Here is an 18,858-nt window from a genome sequence, read left to right as displayed (position 1 = left end):
TATGTATACACGTAACAAATTTATGTGATATTGGCCAATGGTATTTAATTCTTAAAAATTCATGACAATTTTAGGTTTTATCTGTGAAAAATGCCAAAAAAGCATAGTTTTCACTGTATTACCTTTGACCATACACAAAGCATGAATATTTTGGATATTAAAATATCCATGCATATGCATAATAGCACTGCAGAAACCAATGAATGATAAAATCTCAATGAAATTATTGATTGGCTTCAAAATGGCTGGAGAGTTACCACAGAGATTCCTTTTCTTACACCGCTAAGTCTGGCTGAAGAAAAGTCTTATGTCCACACTAAATGGCAGCAGAAGAAAATTATGGCTTCTGATGTCTGCTGGCCTTCAAATCTGCTCAATATCATCCTCCTCCTCATCCTTAATTCTTACCATTCCCCATTCCTCTTTGCCTTTAGTATTCTAAATCTGTACTTTTTTTTTTTATATAATACTTCATGTTTTTCATCCATGTGGCAAGCATGAACTCCCTCAATCTTCCACCCTGAGTATCCACACATTTGACCCCTGGATGTATGGGCTTCAAAGTTAATCAGGCTCAAAATCCAAATCAACATTTGCCGGTTCTGTTATCCTAAGCTGATTTGTCTGGGCCCGTTTCTTCATCTATAAAATGGAAATGTGAGTATCTCTGCCAGTCCGTCTTGACCCCCCACATCTTTACTCTTACTCCATTCTATTCCTCTCTGCTCAGTCCTTCTGGAAAATTCCTACTTATTCTTCAACCAATAGCTTCAAGGTCATCTCCCAGTGAAGCTTTCCCCATCCATCTCCTCACCCAAGCAAACCTCTTTAGTGCCCCCACAGTATTTAACAGATCTATTATAATACATGATACATAATTTAATAATGGTTTTACCTATTTCAAACTTCTAAAATGTGAGTTTTCTGGAAGTAGGGACTGTTTATCTCTTTGGATTTCCAAAATCTAACTAAGTACTCAGTACATAGTAGCTTTTCAAAAATTTGTATAATGAGATAGAAATGACCTTAAGAAGCTTCCCCACTATCCAGATGGCTTTTAGAGTTTGTATGACTTGTGTATTGTACTGTGTGTCTGCTAGTGAATGGAATATTTGAAATGGGAAAATGTAACAGACAGTGGTCGTCAAATTTAACCAAGACACTAACACATAATCATGTCTCTAAACATCCTAGACCAGGTAAATATATCCAAGAATCTCACAGATGACCAAGAAAATGAAATAAAGAGCCATGTGTCGGGTAAACTTCATCACAAAAATGAAGATAATCCACAAGTCCATGTAGGAAAACATGAAGAAAAGATTGAATTGTTCTAAAAAGAAAATTACAGAAACTTCCAATAAAAGAGTTAGGTATTTTTCAAGTAGCTATTTGGAGGCTATCTCTCATCTTTGACTGGTTGACTGATTTCAATAAATACTCCGTGAGCGCCTACTATATTATATGCCAGTCACAATTCTAAGTTCTGAGGATTTATCAGACAAAATCCTTATCCTTCTGAAGCTACATTTTAGCACAAGAAACAGACATTAAACAATATAAATCAGGAAAATATACAATAGAAAGTGTTATGTGCTGTGGAGAATAGTAAGCAGGTAAAGAAGTGGGTGTGTATTTGCATACCGAGAGTGTCAAATTTAGATAGAGTAAGCAGGGAAAGCTTCACTGAAAAGGTGACTTTTGGGGGAAAAAAACTGAAGAAACTGGAGAAGCCATGCCAATGTCTAAGGAAATGTGGCAGGCAGATTAAGTATGAAGGCCCCAAGGCAGGGGTATGCCTAGTGTGTTTAAGGTATACCCAGAATGCCAGTGTGCACAGAGCAGAAAGTGAAAGAGTGGGAAAGGAATATGGAATGAGGTCAGAAGGTAACATGGGAACAGATCATGTCAAGCCTTAGGGGTCAACATAAGGACTTAAACTTTGATATGAGACATGACTGTTTTGTGAAGAAGCCTAACATTATCTTATTCAGAATTCTAAAATGATCACTAGATGTCATGTTAAGAACAGACATGTTGGGACGCCTGGGTGGCCCAGTCAGTTAAGCATCTGCCTTCAGCTCAGGTCATGATCCCAGGGCCCTGGGATCAAGTCCTACATCGGGCTCCCTGCTCGGTGGGGAGTCTGCTTCTCCCTCTGCCTCTGCCCTGCCCCCTGCTTGTGCTCTCTCTCTCTCTCTGTCAAATAAATAAATAAAATTAAAAAAAAAAATAGACATGTCAAAGCCAGAGGCATGGAGATGACTTAGGAGTCTATTAAAACAATCCGAGAAATAACAGTAGCTTGGCCCAAAGGGACTGGTGATGAAGATGGGGAAAAGTAGTCTGCTTCTGGATACATTCTGAAGATAAAGACATTAAGATTTGTTGAGAGATTGGAAGTGAAGTATGAGAGAAAGGAGAAACAGTGTCCACTGACAGATGAATGGATAAAGAAAATGAATACTATTCACCCATAAAAACGAAGCAAATTCTGGCATTTGTGACATGTATGAACCTGGAGCACATTATGCAAAGTGAAATAACCCAGACACAGCAAGACAAATACTGTATAGAATCTCACATTTATGTGGAATCTAAAAAAGCTGAACTCATTGAAGCAGAGAGTAGAAAGGTGGTTGCCAGGGCCTGGGGGTAGGAGAAATGGGGTGATGTTGGTCAAACATGCAGTATAAGATGAGTAAGTTTTACACTTGAATTTGCTAAGAGTATGTCTTAAGTGTTCTCACCACACACACACACACAATGTGAGGTGATGGATGTGTTATTTAGCTTGACTGTGGTAATTATTTCACAATGTATATGTATATCAAGTTACATTGTATACCTTCAATATATACAATTTTTATTTGTCAATTATAACTCAATAAAGCTGGGGTATAAAAAGGGATGTCAAGGTTATTGCCTTAAACAGCTGAAGAATGGTGTTGCCTAAGAGAAAAATCTGTGAGAGGACTGGGGTCAGAAGAAAGGGAGGTCATCAGCTCTCTTCTGGACTTGTTTTTCTAAAAACATGCTATCATGAAAATGATAAATAAAGCCCAAGCAAAGCAGTACGTGAATTCGTAACACCTGGGGAGAAAAAAGGTCTCATCTAAGAATGGAAAAGAAGAATGAGCAGGTTGTCTCAAAAAACATTCTTTCTTTGTTATCTTGCAGTGACTCAATTCTCAAGGGTTAATCACAAGCAAATCACTTTCTGCTGAGCTCACTGTTTTATGCTGCCTTATTATTTGGTTCAATTTCTACAAAGAAAGCTCTTTGAATTTAAACAACGTAAGTGGAAAAGGAAAAAGAGAGGAAACAAGAAAGACTGTTGGCACATCAGCAGAATTTGGGAAAGAAAGGTATTGCACATTCAGATCAAAAGAAAAAGAGGAAGAGAATTTATATTCAAGGAAAAGTGTCAGACATGATAAAATGACACTAGGAAGACAATTTTTACAATTATCCTTCCCTAAAGTCTTCAAGCTGGCATGAATTTCACAGATTTTCATATCTAAATTGGACTAATCCGCATTAATCTACCTGGCCTTTACCATCCATTGCCAAAAACAAATATATTTGAAACTCTCTCAAAACACTAAGTCCCCTGAAAACCTTAAATTAAGTAAAAAGGAAAGGCAAAGCTAACTACATCTGTATTTGCTCCACTTTAAAGTCACTTGATTTATTCTTAACTGCAGGCAAGCATTAATTTCTACAGCAAGACTAGAGAGTAAATAAAAGGGCAAAACAAAAACAAAGCAAAAGAATAAAACCAAAAGCCAAACATAATAAAAAACAAAACTCTTAAGCTTAGCCCAATTGAGTATTTCTCTAACTTCTAATAAATAATTAACAAAATTTCCCAAACTTAAATCCTTGTTATACATAATTTTTTTTTTCTTTTTTTAAATTTAGTCATTTGAGAGAGAGAGAGAGAGAGCACAAGCGGGGGGGGGGGGGGAAGGTCAGAGAGAGAGGGAGAAGCAGACTCCCCACCAAGTGGGGAGCCCGATGCAGGGCTCAATCCTAGGACCCTGCGACCATGACCAGAGCTGAAGGCAGATGCTTAACAGACTGAGTCACCCAAGCACCCCTACATAATGATTTTTTTTTCCTACATAATGATTTCTTAAGAATAATCTTTTAAGTACTGTTTGCATTTCTTCAGTGACCCACTGATGTAAACCTTGTCTCCACTTTCTCCTAATAAAATAAGCAGCTTTCTTTGTTCACATTAAATGTGGCTGGTCAAAGTCCTGCCCCCATATCAACTCAGCCCTGGATGCCTCAGACAGCACAAATTCCTCCTGGGTTCATCATAGCTTTGCCGAACCAGGCCATACATTTGGTTCCAAGTCCTTAAACCCAAAGATACTGTGATGGTTCATTTTCTATGTCCATTTGGTTGGGTCAATGAAACACTGATCGAGGTGTTGTTGTGTGGATTATTTTGTACATGTGGTTAGTGTCTACTATCAGTTGTTTTTAAAGGAGTTTATCTTTGATAATATCGTGGGCCTCATACAATCAGTTGAAAGGCCCTAAGAACAAAATTGAGGTTTCCCTGAGGAAGTAGAAATTCAACCTCAAGAATAAGCTACTGTCTAAAAAAGTTTCCAGCCTTCAGCCTTGCCCTACAATTTTAAGATTTTATTTATTTATTTGAGAGAGAAAGAGAGAGGGGATGAGCATGGGAGGGAGGGCAGAGGCAGAGGGAGAAGCAAACTTCCTGCTGAGCAGGGAGCTGGATGGGATGTGGGGCTCAATCCCAGAACCCCGGGATCATGACCTGAGCCAAAGGCAGGTGCTTAACCCACTGAGCCACCCAGGTGCTGCTGCCCTACAAATTTTAGACTTGCCAATCTACATAATTATGTAAGCCAAATCAGCAAAATAAATATATAAATAGTACATACTACTTGGTTCTGTTTTCTGAAAAACCCTGACTGATACAGACTTCTGCTGTGTTTCAGTACCAGAAAATAAAGCCTTCAGTCATATCCCCTTGATTCATTCATTATTCACTAATTAATCCAACATTTAAACATTTAATCTGGGTGCCTACTACAGACCAGGCACTGCACTAGGGGTAAAGAAAGAGATCAGTAAGATGACCTCATAAAGGTTATAAACCGATTCAAAATCTTAAAAGAAAACACGTATGTCTTCAAATTTTGCTAGCTTGCTTTAATTATTTTATATTATCTATAAATGTATCTAATTCCTTTTAGAACTTAGATTTTCAGCTAGAAATACTTCTTGGAATAATAAAAGTATGCTAATACTATTTGTCAATGATTCTCAAAAGTTGACACATAGGACATTTCCATTCTTAGGCTTCAGATTTTAAACCAGATAAAACATACTCTAGGTTATCTGCAAAGGCACATAGTTGTAAATGCCATCCTTTTCTCATCTTGCTATATTACTGTGCAGGAACATTGAAGTTAAGATCCACTGCTTTATACAATTATACTGAGATAACTGTGCAGAGAATAACCTAGTGTGCAGACTTTGCTAGTGTTAACATGGTTCATCAGTCAATTCTGGAACAAGGATGCACTAACTAAAAACTCTAAGTACATAAAATTATAACATAGTAATTGGAATTATTTAAAAATTTCTAAAAACTTTCACTTTCACCTGAGAGGGGAAGACTTCACTTTTATATCTTTATTACAGTTTAGTCAATGTAGTAGGGAGCAGTGGAATTGAGAGGCTGAAAGATGACTTCAGCAGATACTTGGCCAGGAGCCGTCAATAAGACACCTGTACCTACTCTTACACATTTTCCCGGGGAGCCGGTCCCAACCCTGTATCTGGACCATGGCATTTTTTCTCAAAATAAACTCTCCCTCCTCTGAAGCTTCTGGCTGTGAGGAAGGGAGCGGAAGTACCTGAGTCATATCCCCACAACCCTCACTGACTCTATTAGTCCCTGCCCTTCTGTTTCCACCACCCTTCGTGAAAAGACATGATCAATACCTATCCCTAACACAGAAGAGTGTTTGATATATGGCTTTTCAACTACTGAACAGCAAAGAAGAAAAATGGAACTACTCTAGACAGGCAGCAAGATCAAGTAAACTCCCAAACATGAAAGAAATCAATGCCACTGGAATCTCTCCTATTCCAATATCACCACCTCTCTACCTCCCAGTTTACTTCACTGCTGTGATCCCAGGCTACAACTTCAAAATTTGTCTCCCCTGCTCAACTGTGAGCCTCTAGAGAGCAAGAAGTAGGCTTTTATTAATCTTTGTAGTCCCAAAATATAGTATGGGCTAAATAAAAGTTAGTGGTTAATTGACAGGATGGATGCATATGGGGATAGATGGTTAGACAGACAGATGGCCAGCTGGCTGAGTACTCTGCTTCTGGGCAGTAGATGGCTTCTGAGAAAAGTCCAGATAAAGCTGAAGGACAGAGTCAAGGTTAGGTCAAGGAGGAAAATGGGACGGTACTGGGACCAAATAAAGGTTAGAAGATGGGAAACGTGAATTCTGATTAAGGTTGCCCTTAATTCATTGTGACCTTAGGTCACCACAAGTGAATAGGAGGGCAGGGATCACCTATAGACTATGTTAAATATCTATAAAATGTTAAATATAGATTAGACTAGTTACCTGTGGAATATTTTAAACAGATTCAACCAGACAACTTATATAAAGTCAACTTCCATCTACTTAACAATATGGAATCATCTCAAGATCAAGCAACCAGGCCAGAAACAGACAAGACCTTCAAAGCAAATTTCTAATCAGAAAATTAACTCAGAATGATACTGAAAAACAACTATCGCATTTGGAAAATATTTGTTAGGAAGTAAGAACTAGTGTGGGCTCTGCATCTTTGCTTTGTGTTTTCCAATGCTAAACATGTCAAATCTATAAACGTACCTTTTGAGACTTGTCCTTTGGTCTGAAGCTTCAGCTACACCTGCTCTTAAAAGCTGGCTCTTTTAGGGAAATCCCTTTTACGAAGATGGCGCCAAAGGCTAACAAGGAAGCCCCTGCCCCTCCCAAAGCTGAAGCCAAAGCAAAGGCTTTGAAGGCCAAGAAATGGGTGCTGAAAGGCGTCCACAGTCACAAAAAAAAAGATCCGCGTGTCACCTACATTCCCACGACCCAAGACACCGCGTCTGCGGAGGCAGCCCAAATATCCTCGAAAGAGCGCCCCCAAGGGAAACAAGCTTGATCACTACGCCATCATCAAGTTCCCCCTGACTACTGAGTCAGCCATGAAGAAAACACAAGACAACAACACACTTGTGTTCACTGTGGATGTCAAGGCCAATAAGCACCAGGTCAAACAGGCTGTGAAGAAGCTCTACGACACTGACGTGGCCAAGGTCAACATCCTGATCAGGCCTGATGGAGAGAAGAAGGCATATGTTCGACTGGCTCCTGACTATGATGCTTTGGATGTTGCCAACAAAATTGGAATCATCTAAACTGAGTCCAGCTGGCTAAATCTAAATATAAATTTTTTCACCCAAAAAAAAAAAAAAGCTGGCTCTTTTAGGCACTTCAAGGTTCATTTAGGTCTAAGAATTAGTTTCTTTAACTTTCATCACTGCCCTAAATTTCTCTCTTTCAAGTTTAAGGAGTATGCTTAGTTCTGTTTCTAAAATTTGGAAGAAAGGGACTTTTTTACCCAATGGATATCCTTTACCATTTTATTACTGTACTTTTATTAAATTATTTCTTTGTCCAGTGACTTCCTGAATTAAGAATTCTCAACTATCCCTGAATTAAGTTCTAAACTTTTAGCCTTTCTTCAAATGAGCTTTCCCCTCCCCGCACCTCCACACTTAACACCTACTTCTCCCCTCAATACATTTATTTGTTGTCTTTCTGGAAAGTTTCTACTGACTGTTTTAAAAGATGCAAGCAGAAATACACACATTATTCTAGATACAGAGACACTATACTTTTACACAAAAAGATATATTTCTGTTTTATTTTCAACAGCTTCCTTAGGGTGTCCAATGTTTTGTTGGCATTTCTGACTGCAATACAGTAAGTCAAAGTCATAATCATAGAGGTGAAAGAAATGACAGAAAATAACTAGCATAGAAAAACCCACATTTTACAGAGGAAGACACTGAAGTCCTGAAAAGTGACATTCCTTATCCAAGTTATAGCAGTGGTTATCATTGTCCTCACTTGAACTAAAATACAGGTATTTTAATTCCAGACTGGACCCTATGTCTTCAAGGAACAATTTAAAATTATTCCCATACTCTTCAAATTATAAAAATCTGTCAATCTTTCCAGTGTGAGCTCATATTCAATGAAACATCCCTATCTGACTTTAATGCCCATTCACAAAAACCTTATCATGTCTTATCCTATTTGTTTTTTAATTACCTAGAAAACATAGTATCATTTAATTATCTAATGCCAAACTAGATCCTAGCACCAGTCCTTGATGCCCTTGCTCCTTGTAATTCCCTTTTTCACAAAATTTTATCTTCCCTCACCCATCCCCAAGAAGTTGTATTTTCAATATTCCTACATTTAATATAAAATCATTCAGTTTGTTAAGTATAGAAGTAGATTAAATTGACCATTTTAATAAGTATGTAAGTGGAATTACTCATATTTCCTTCAACTTTTCTTCTGGATAGGGACATGTGGCAATCTTCTCAGTCTTCAGGTATGAAGGCCATTACTAATGAGAGCATACATTTTAGCTAGCAACTCCAAGTCTTACAAGTTGTTGAGGGAGTGATTCAGTGAACAATCTCATGAACTGATGCTGAGAATTCAAATTGGGACAATCGGTCTTGAGGGCAATTTCATCATTGGAATCAATAGCCTTAAATATATTCAAGTCATTAGGCTCAGTAAGTATAATTTAAAAAAATTATCCTAAGAAAATAATCAGAGAGGTGCATAAAAAGTTACATACGAGAATATTCATCACTGCACTATTCATAAGATAAAAAACTGGGAACAATTTGAATACCCAGCAATAGGGGGATAATTAAATAAATTAGGGCATGTCTGAAATATGCACTGACAAATAATATACTGAGGAATGGTTATAGATGATATAATAAATAATTATAAACCAGAATGTACAGCATATACACAGAAGAAAAAGGAAACAGAATGAGATAAACCAAAATTTAACTGTAGTTATATATTCTTAGTACCTAAATTTTATCATTTAAAGAAAGTCCTAGAATCACAGATTTTGAAATCAAAGAAATATGGTTTGACTTTTGGATCTCTACTTGTCAGCTCCATGACCTCTGACAAATTACTTAACCTCCTCATCTGCAAAATAAGGATAATACTTATAGGTCAATATGAATTTTTATAAATTAGAAAATTCACATACATCACTTAGTATTTTAGATGTGATAAACATTCAATAAATGGTAGCTATTGCAATTACTGTATCACATTATTACACAGTTGTTTCTTTCAGAGTCATAGGAAAAAATAAAGGTTATTAAGAAAGAAAAATCTTGCAAAAATCCTACTTGGTCAGAAGGGCTTAAAAACTTAATTTCTTAAGCCAGAAACCCTCTGCCCTATCTACTTTCCAATAAACTTTGAAAACAAATTCCTCCTGGCACTCTTCAATAAAAACAAATGCACTGATCTTTGGCATCTCCCTTTTTATCGCTACACTTAATTTTGCACCCTGATCATAAAAATGATCTTGTTGCATCTCTAGCTAGCCTCTTCTCTATCATGTACTCCTACAAGCTTTTATTACGCTGACTTTAGAGTCCCCGGCAAGTACTCCCTAAACTCTTTTGGCTTACATCTGATGTATACCTTACCTGCAACAACACTGTAGCTTTGCTTATTCTTCTTGCTTGGGAAGTCATGCCATTTTCTGAAAACTACTTTTACTCCCTTTCAATAACCTATTTCACTTTAGGCAACAATTTCTTAGAGTGGTAATGCTTCAGCTTAAATTTCATTACACAGTATTCTTTTCTTCCTTTCTGAGTTAAGGTGAAATAAAATTAACTCTGCTTCAAGGTTTAAGAATTTTTAAACATATCTTCAAGTATCTAAAGACTCTGAAAATTAGCAAAAATACCAGGACTATAAATCATTTCTCGGAGTTGGATTTCATCAGTTTCCAATATCTAAATGATGGACCAGCAATATCATTCAGTGAAAAGTCAAGGACTTTTCATATCTTAGTCCTGCCACTTACTAGCTGTATGACCTTGACCACTTTGGTCCTCAGTTTTCTTATATGTGAAATGGTGAAAAGTAGTATCTAACTTTTCAGAGTTATTATGAGAAATGGAAAAATGTAATCACAGCGTCTGGTAATTAGCAGACATTGACTAAGTGCTAGTTTACTTCCTCAATTATTTGCATGCACATCATGAACTCAGTACATTCATGCCTATCATTCTGTTTTATTTTTATATATTCAACAAATAAAAACAGAAAATATTACTAATATTATGGAAGCAGGAGACAGGTATGAAATTTTTCACTCTATAAAATATTTGAAAAGATTAAGAAGCAGTGTTTTAGGGCAAAAAAACTTGGAAAGAACTTGTACTGGCCAAAGGTGAATTTATAGTACAAGGACCTAAAGCAATACTCTACAAAATCTCAGAGTCAAAACGCCCTAGGATACCCATGCAGACAATAACATTAGTGTCAGAAACAGATCTATTGATAATTAGAAATGAGAATGAATGAATCATGACAGTCCTACCTGATATTCTAACTGTTCTAAACTACATGATATTCTGTTTTTAAATAGTAGAATAGCACAAGTTTTCTAGAATGGAAGGAAAGGCTGCAATGGGTTACCCCAAATCACTTAAAGGAAATATACAAATTAGGTATCAATTCATGGCACTTTTTAAAACTTCTATTTAAAACTCTTCACAAAAGCCATATAATATACTTAGAAATGTTATTAAGTATTATATAGTTATGAGGTTCTTGGTGAGTAAAACTTTAACATCACTGCAGAAAGAAAGTAAGGGGAAAAAGTGCTGTTTATAGTACCATCTGCAACGGATTTCAAGGCTGCTTTAGTTCTTAACCCTTCAGTTCTATATACCTGCTATACAAAATTATGTTTTCAGTTGTGGTGGTAGTGATGGTTGTTGCTGAATTCCAGGTCTGCCAAAAGGAAGTGAAAATTATTCCCTGGAAGATCATAATAAATCATTTAGAGGAATATTTTACTTTATACCTGGAGACAGGCACTTCTCTTCACTTAGGAAGATTCTTTAACAAACCTGAACTATAACGATAAATACAGAAAGACCGATGAATCTCTCTCTCCGTCTCTCTGATTTCACAGTCCCCTGGCATCCGCTATTAGCAGTCCCTAACAGCAGACATTGAAAAATAAAAATAAAGCCAAACCAAAAAAACAAAGAAGAGCATGGCGGAAGCTGTAGGAGAAATGCTACATTTTCTCGCAGACTAACAGCGCAGCCACTCGCCCCAGACCAGGAAGTCTCTGACTGGCAGACACCAGCAGCTACACAAGGGGAAGACGGGGAGACGCGGACAAGCTGGCCAAGAGGATGAAAACGAAACCATTAGGGTCCAGAGTTGTGACCCAGAGTGAAGTTTCCCCTGAGATAAAATGTTCTACACACAAGGCTTCTTGTGCATTAACTTCTATGACAACAATTTTGGTTGCTGATTGATTGATTGATTGGTTGGTTGAAATGGCTGAAATGGTTGATTCTAGGACAAGGACAAAAAACATAGAAAATGAGCCTAGAGCACCTTATAGTGCCAAAAGTAAGGAAGTGTTAAAAAAAAAACCCTACAGCAATGGGGTATGTCAAAGGTGTACAGGAGCCAACTGAAAGAGATACCAAAGCCAAAGGTGGAACAATTTGAGCAACAAGTTATAACCCAAAGTATAAATATCCTCAAAGCCTGACCGATACAAATAAATGATTGAGAAAATAAATAAATGGGGGAGAGGAGACAGATCTCCTGTGCAGAAAAATTCTGAAGAATTTCATAAAGAACTCCACCCTCAAGGAGGAGAAGCATAACTCCCCACTCCTTAAATGTGGGCCACACATAGTGACTTCCTTTCAAAAAGTACAGTATAGAAAGGGGGAAAAATTGGCTTTACAGTGGAGAAATCAGACAAATACTATTTCATCAGATTAGATCAAGGTTAACCCATATAGTGAGAGATCATGTTTATAGCATGTGCCTTTCATATGGACAAATTCCAGGGGAGGCACCTTCTGCAAAACATCTGACCAGCATTCCTCAAATCTGTCAGGGTCATCAAAAACAAGGTGAGTCTGAGAAACTGTCACAGCCAAGAGGAGCCAAAAGAAACACGAAAACTCAATGTAACGTGGTATCCTGGATGGGATCCTGGAACATTAAAAGGACCGTACATAAAAACCAAACAATCTGAAGAATCTGAGAAAAGTACGGACTTCGGTTAATAATGTATCAAGCAATACTGGTTTGTTAATGATAACCAACATACCAAACTAACACAAGATGTTAACAGGGGAAACTGAGTGAGGTACATGGGGATTCTGTGTGCTATCTTTTCGCTTTTCTATAAATCTAAGTCTATAGTTGAAAAATAATCTATTTAATTTTAAAACGAAAAAAAATGTTACACATGGTGATTAGATTTTCATGAGAGCTAATAATGCTTATTTAATCCCTAATAGCATTTAAGTAATATTCAGAGAGCACAAGACGGTGAAAATGGAGTTCCTGAAAGAATACTGTGCCTTACACTGTGAGTGAAATAGACTTCGGTAGGCTAAAGGAATACACACCATTTATAAAATAGTGTTTTGTAACAGTGTTTTTAGGAGACTATGCTTTCAAATTTCTCAACATCTGTGGAATTCAAATCACCTCACAGCTGAAAACAGCCAAAGTGAGTGTGCTGGTCCCAGACCTGTTTGTATTCACTGATCCATTCCCCGGCTTCTCCCTCCTCCGCTCTGTTGGGAGGACAGCTAAGTCCTGCAGGCTCCTGTGTCACGTGGCTCCAGCTGAGTCTGATCAATGGGATGCAATAGTGGGAGACAGGAGGGTGGTAAAAGGGGAAAGGCCAGGGTACTTCTCCCCTTTCCTCTCTGTGTCTCCGTGGCTGCAGCTCCCCACTGGACACACCCCCATGGTCCAGTTACCACGGAGTGGTTATGAAAACACCACCTCTTCCCTGTGACCCCGCGGCCGTGAGAAGGCCAGCGGCTTTTTACTCTTCCCAACCTCTTCACTGCCTCACAATCTGGCCTGGCTTCACAACTCCTTCACCTATAAAACCAACTCTCTGTGCTACATTTCCTTTGTTTTACATAATTTAGATGTATCTGTTTTCCTGGTTAGACCAGACACAGTTAGGAAGGTTGAAGGGGAAAGAAGATAGAATATATTTTGAGTAAAAGCAGAGGCAAGAAAGCAGAATACCTTTGGGGTTCACACATCAACTGTGTGACGTTGGGCAAATTATTTCATTGCTTTAAGCCTCAATTTAGTCATCTGTAAGTGGGGGATTATAATAGTATCTACACCTCACAGGGTTATTACGTGGACTAAATGAGTTCACGCATTTAAAGAATTAGCCTAATGCCTGGTATAAAACATTTGGCTATCACTGCTTTTACTGCTGCCATTGCAGCCTCTAGACTTCAGAGGACTGCCCACTCTAATACAATCTTAACCGGTCCTGCCCTCTCTGCTTCTCTATCCTCTACCCTTCTTAAACACTTCTCTAGGCTTAATATTCACGAAGCCCACCATCGATCACATAGCCCCTACAAAACTTCAACTGCCTATAGACATGGTCCTCACTCCTTAACTTGCCATTCAGGTATATCCACAACCTTATCCCAACATATTTTTCCCCTTGATAATAAGTTACATTTGTTTTTCTCTCTTTCTAGCTTCTCTTGAAAAATCAAGTATTTTTCAAGCCCCTTGAGGACAAAACCTATGTTTGATTCATCTTTTAACGACAGCAGTTAGCCTCAGTACCTTACCTAATAAAGTGGGACTCCAGATCTCACATTTAGGAAGTTTTGTTTTTGTTTCCTTTGCCTGAGGGGACATATCTTAAAAAATGTGGCTAAGGCCAATATCAAAGAAATTAGTGCCCATGTTTTTTCTAGGAGTTTTAAAGTGAGACTCAATAAATAAGTGTTGAATGAATGAATGAACAGATAAATGACAGTGCTTAACAGAGGCGGTCTTGAATTAGGTTTTTAAATTTGATCCAATTTACCTTCTAGAGCAGTGGCTGGCAAATGTACAGCCCCACACGCCAAATCTGGCACTCCAACTACTTTTGTAAATAAAGTTTTATTGGAACACAGCCACATTTATGCGTTATCTATGGCTGCTTTTGCTTTACAGGGGCAGAGTTCAGTAGTGTAGCAGAGATCATATGGCCTGCAAAGCCTAAAATACTATTTAGTCCTCTACAAAATAAATTTGTTGACCTCTGTCCTTGAGGGTGGCAATCCTGATTTATCCATATCTGACCCACAGACACTTAGTATATAGCCTCCACGTATTTGGTATTCAAAAAAAAATTTCTTTTATTAAACTGAATGCATTGACAAACTTTAGAAAGAGATTTGGAGACTGTGTTATTGGCGGTAATAAGCAATAAAATGACCAAAACCTGGAAAAGCACATCAAAAGTCAGATGTGTACTGTGACAGCATATAAAATGTATTAGGTGCTTATATTTTAGCCTTTACCATTAAAAAAGTCAAAAAAGAGAGACAGTCTCATTTATCTTACTCTTTTTATTCCTTAGGGCTATCAGTTCATAATTCCATAAAACATTTCTCGAATCCTCTATTTTTTCCCTATCCAGTTGTTTCATTCAACTGCTAATTTAACGATTTAACAAAAATTTATGGAGCAGTAATCATGTGACTGGTACTATGTTGAGAGCTGAGAGAATGAGGATCCTTAAAACATGGTCCCTGCCTATAAAGAGTATCTAATTTTAGTTTAAAAGACATATTTTAGGGGTACCTGGGTGGCAGAAGGTTTAAGCATCCACCTCAGGTTGTGATCTCAGGGTTGTGAGACTGAGCCCCACATTGGGCACTGCATTCAGCACAGAGTCTGCTTTGGGTTCTCTCTCCCTCTCCCTTTGCTCCTCCTGCTCATGCTCTCTCTCTCTCTACAATAAATAAATCTTTAAAAATAAATAAAAGACATATTTCAAAAAGGAGAAGCACTATTTAAATAATACCAGCAAATCAACAAATGGGCCAAGTCTGGCATCTGTTACTGCCACCTAGTTTCAAATATCCACCAGAAAAAAACAGGGCCCCTGGGTGGCTCAGTCAGTTAAGCACCTGCCTTCGGCTCAGGTCATGATCCCAGGGTCTTGGGATTCAGCCCTGCATCGGGCTCCCTGCTCAGTGGGGAGTCTGCTTCTCCTTCTCCCTTTGTTCCTCCCCACCCCTTGTACACTCTCTTATCTCTCTCCCTCTCTACAAATAAGAAAATAAAATCTTTAAAAAAAATACCCACAAGAAAGAAACAAACAAACAAAAAACGGAAAAATTAAATGTTCCACTACTACAAATCAAGGAATTTCTGAAAACTGGGAAAACAGCCCACTCCATCACAGCTGCTACTGCTTGGTGGAGCGGGGGATCAAAGTTGTTTACAAATTCCCTAAGGCATTTTATTCTTCCAAAACAGTAAATAAGCAGTAAATAACCTTCCTGATAAATATAAATTGGCTGAAAGAATTATAAAAATGCCAAAACTTCTATCTCAAGACTGTAATATTTAAGTTCAAGATAGACAATAGTTGTACCAGTTGGAAATTAAGAAGGAAAAAAATTATTCTGCCTCAAAAAGATAGTTGTAATAGAGGAAAGATGGAGACTATTCACTCATACCACTAATATTTATTTAGCATTTACCATATACATATACAAATATTTATTCAGCATGCAGCAGGCCTTGTGCTAAGTTCTGGGGAAAGAATAATGAGTAAGAAAGACACAGACTCTTGTTCTCCTTTAGAGGCTAACCTAAAGGAGAAATCCTACAGAAAAAAATACCTTCATCAATATGTTGGAATCAAACATTCATGTTTAAGTCACTCAATAGTAACAGAAGTTAATAGCTGTTCATTTAATGAACAATTAAGTGACTACCATGTGTCAAATACAGTGCCAATCACAGAAGCATATAAGAGTTCTTGCCCAGGGGCACCTGGGTGGCTCAGTCAGTTGAGCATCCAACTCTATTTTGGCTGGTCATGATTCCAGGTCCATGAGATGGCCCCACCTTGGGCTTGAGGCCTGCTTAAGATTCTCTCCCCTGCCCCTCTTCCCCCCAGCTCATGTTTGCTGTGGCTCTCAAAAAAAAAAAAAAAAAAAAGGATATACAATCTGCAATCCATGTGATTTCTTCAAAGGAAGCTTCAAGGTAAACATTTTAAATGAAAAATAGAAGTGCTTTCTTTTGTTTTGGTAATAAATAAGTACTTAATAATTTACATGTTTGATAGGTTTTAGTTTTCATGTTATCAAGTTGGCCTATAACTGAAATGTATGTGTAACTAATTTTCTTATATGTCACACTATCCTACTAACACTAGGAGTTACACTTTTTGGGCAAGTACTGAAAACTAAAGGCTATCATTTCATACAAACTAGGTTTTTTTCAAAATGCTTTAAAATTTGATAATATTCTCTTCCTAACATTAAAGTTTCTTCTCTACTTTTCATGAGAATCAGATTTGCTAAAGCAAAATCTGACCATGACCTCTGACTATTACACAATTAATTGCAAGATACTATTTTATTCAAGGTACTACCCAAGTATTTTGACCTACATTTTTATCTTTTTAATCTCCTAAACTGGTTAATGCACATGAATTCTTATTTCCTAAGGGGAAGTTTACCTGAGAGTTATTTAACATCTACAACTGCAGATGCTATATTTCAAAAACTTCAAAATAAATTGCATCTTTTAAAAAAAATGAGAAAAATCTTTTCTTCAAGTCCTTGACATTTTATTTTCTACTATTTTCAGTAAGACTGCCAATATGTCCCACTCCTGGGTCATTTATTTTTTCCTAACACTTACCCTTTGTCAGCTTTCCATCATTTTCAGTACTTCCAAGCTCCTCCAAAATTATTATCATCAGTTCTCTTATCTTCTAACTCATCATTACCTGGACCAATGATTCCAACAGAAGCAGAATAGGCCCTTAGGGACATTTTGAAAATTTGTGAGGACCCTTTGGTTGCAGTAATAATTTGGATAGGAGGGAAAGTATTTGGTGGATGGGGGACTATACATCCTAAAAGGTATGAAACAACCTTGTACAACAAAGAACTACCTGTATCCCTCAGAGTTTTAAAAGATTCTACTGGACATTAAAGTAGGTAAAAAGCCTATCTGTGATCATCTTAGTCTAGAACTTTATATAATACAGTATATATAAAATGTATCATTTTCCCACTGTTTTAAAGAAGACTGAATTTTTCAGAAGCGCAAATCTTATATAAATTGAGGGAAGATTCCATTTTGTTTTATTCAAAATTTTACCAAAAATTGTTAGCAATTTGGGAAAAATCAGTTTGTCAATGACAATGGCCCTTACAGTATCTGAAATGCCAGTATAAGTATAATACATTTGAAATAGGTCTGCATTTATAGCTGTTATACTCATAGGGATTCTTTGCATTGGTGCAATATGCCAGCAACTGATTACTTCATTATGTCTTCCCATGTAATTATGTCTGAACATTTACGTACTTAAATAGTAAATATGTTATTTTCTAATAAAATACTTCACCTTTATGTTTCAAATTAGACCATTACATTGATTTTTAAGTTATTTTTATGAATAGATTTCATTGCCTATGAATATCATTTTAGGATATTACAGGAGACTTTACAGAATATTAGTTATAAAAAGGAGGCACTAGGCTGGGCAGGAATCACTTCAGAATCACTGGCCTACACCTTAGCCTTCATGTGACTGGACTACTAAAGATGTCTCCTGACTGAGATCTTAAATTCTACACCTATCTTCTTCCAAATGAAGTACCTACAGATGTAAAAGATCGCCAGTATTACTTCTATCTTCAAACTACCACAGAGCTCCCAACTGCCTTGCAAATCAGTCCAGTATGGAGATTTTTACAACTCTCCATAAAGAGATTCCTTCTGCCTAACCTAATAATTTATCCAGCCGACATCACAGACTGAACACTCCACTCAGAAAGCCTTATTTCTACGAAGTGAGCAAGTCCTGGTGGAAAGGGTATATAGGATTTGGAATCCTAGGTCTGTCACTTTATTAGGAGAGTGATCCTGAGTAAGTTACTTACCACTTTGAGTCTCATTTCTTTTTTTAAGATTTTATTTATTTATTTGAAAGAGACAGAGATAGCAACAGACAGCACAAGTGGGGAGGAGAGGGAGAAGCAGGCCCTGGGATCATGACCTGAGCCGAAGGCAGATGATGCTTAACTGACTGAGCCACTCAGGCATCCCTGAGTCTCCTCATTTCTTAAGTGAGAATTAAAAAGGACTTGCCTCACAGGGTTGTGGTAAGGAATGAATCAGACAAGTAGGAGCTCAGAGCTTGCTACTTCAGACTTTTATCTGTTTTGTTTACTTATCTATTCCAAGGTCTTAGGATAATACCTGGCACCTGGCAATATTCAAGAAATGTCTGTTGAATGAAAGCATATTGCTTTCTGAAACCTTCCCAGGCAAGCCCATCTGACTGCTGCAGAAATTTACCCGTTAATCAAGTAATGATAATTGAGTGCTCATAAACTGGGTGCTTACTAGAAGTAAATCCTCAGTCCCTGCTCTTAGGAAACTTAGAACAATGCTG

At 37.4% G+C, this 18,858-nt stretch overlaps 1 protein-coding gene and 1 pseudogene across 1 annotated transcript in view; one reads left to right on the top strand and one right to left on the bottom strand.

Annotated features, from left to right (window-relative positions):
• DNAJC15 (DnaJ heat shock protein family (Hsp40) member C15) overlaps window positions 1–18,858 on the bottom strand; it is a 79,047-nt gene that overhangs the window by 58,795 nt on the left and 1,394 nt on the right. The gene's annotated exons all lie outside the window — the stretch shown is intronic.
• LOC113920670 lies at window positions 6,994–7,494 on the top strand (annotated as a pseudogene).

Source organism: Zalophus californianus, chromosome 3, assembly GCF_009762305.2.
Source record: "Zalophus californianus isolate mZalCal1 chromosome 3, mZalCal1.pri.v2, whole genome shotgun sequence".
Taxonomy (NCBI): domain Eukaryota; kingdom Metazoa; phylum Chordata; class Mammalia; order Carnivora; family Otariidae; genus Zalophus; species Zalophus californianus.
This window is presented reverse-complemented; position numbering and strand designations above follow the sequence as displayed.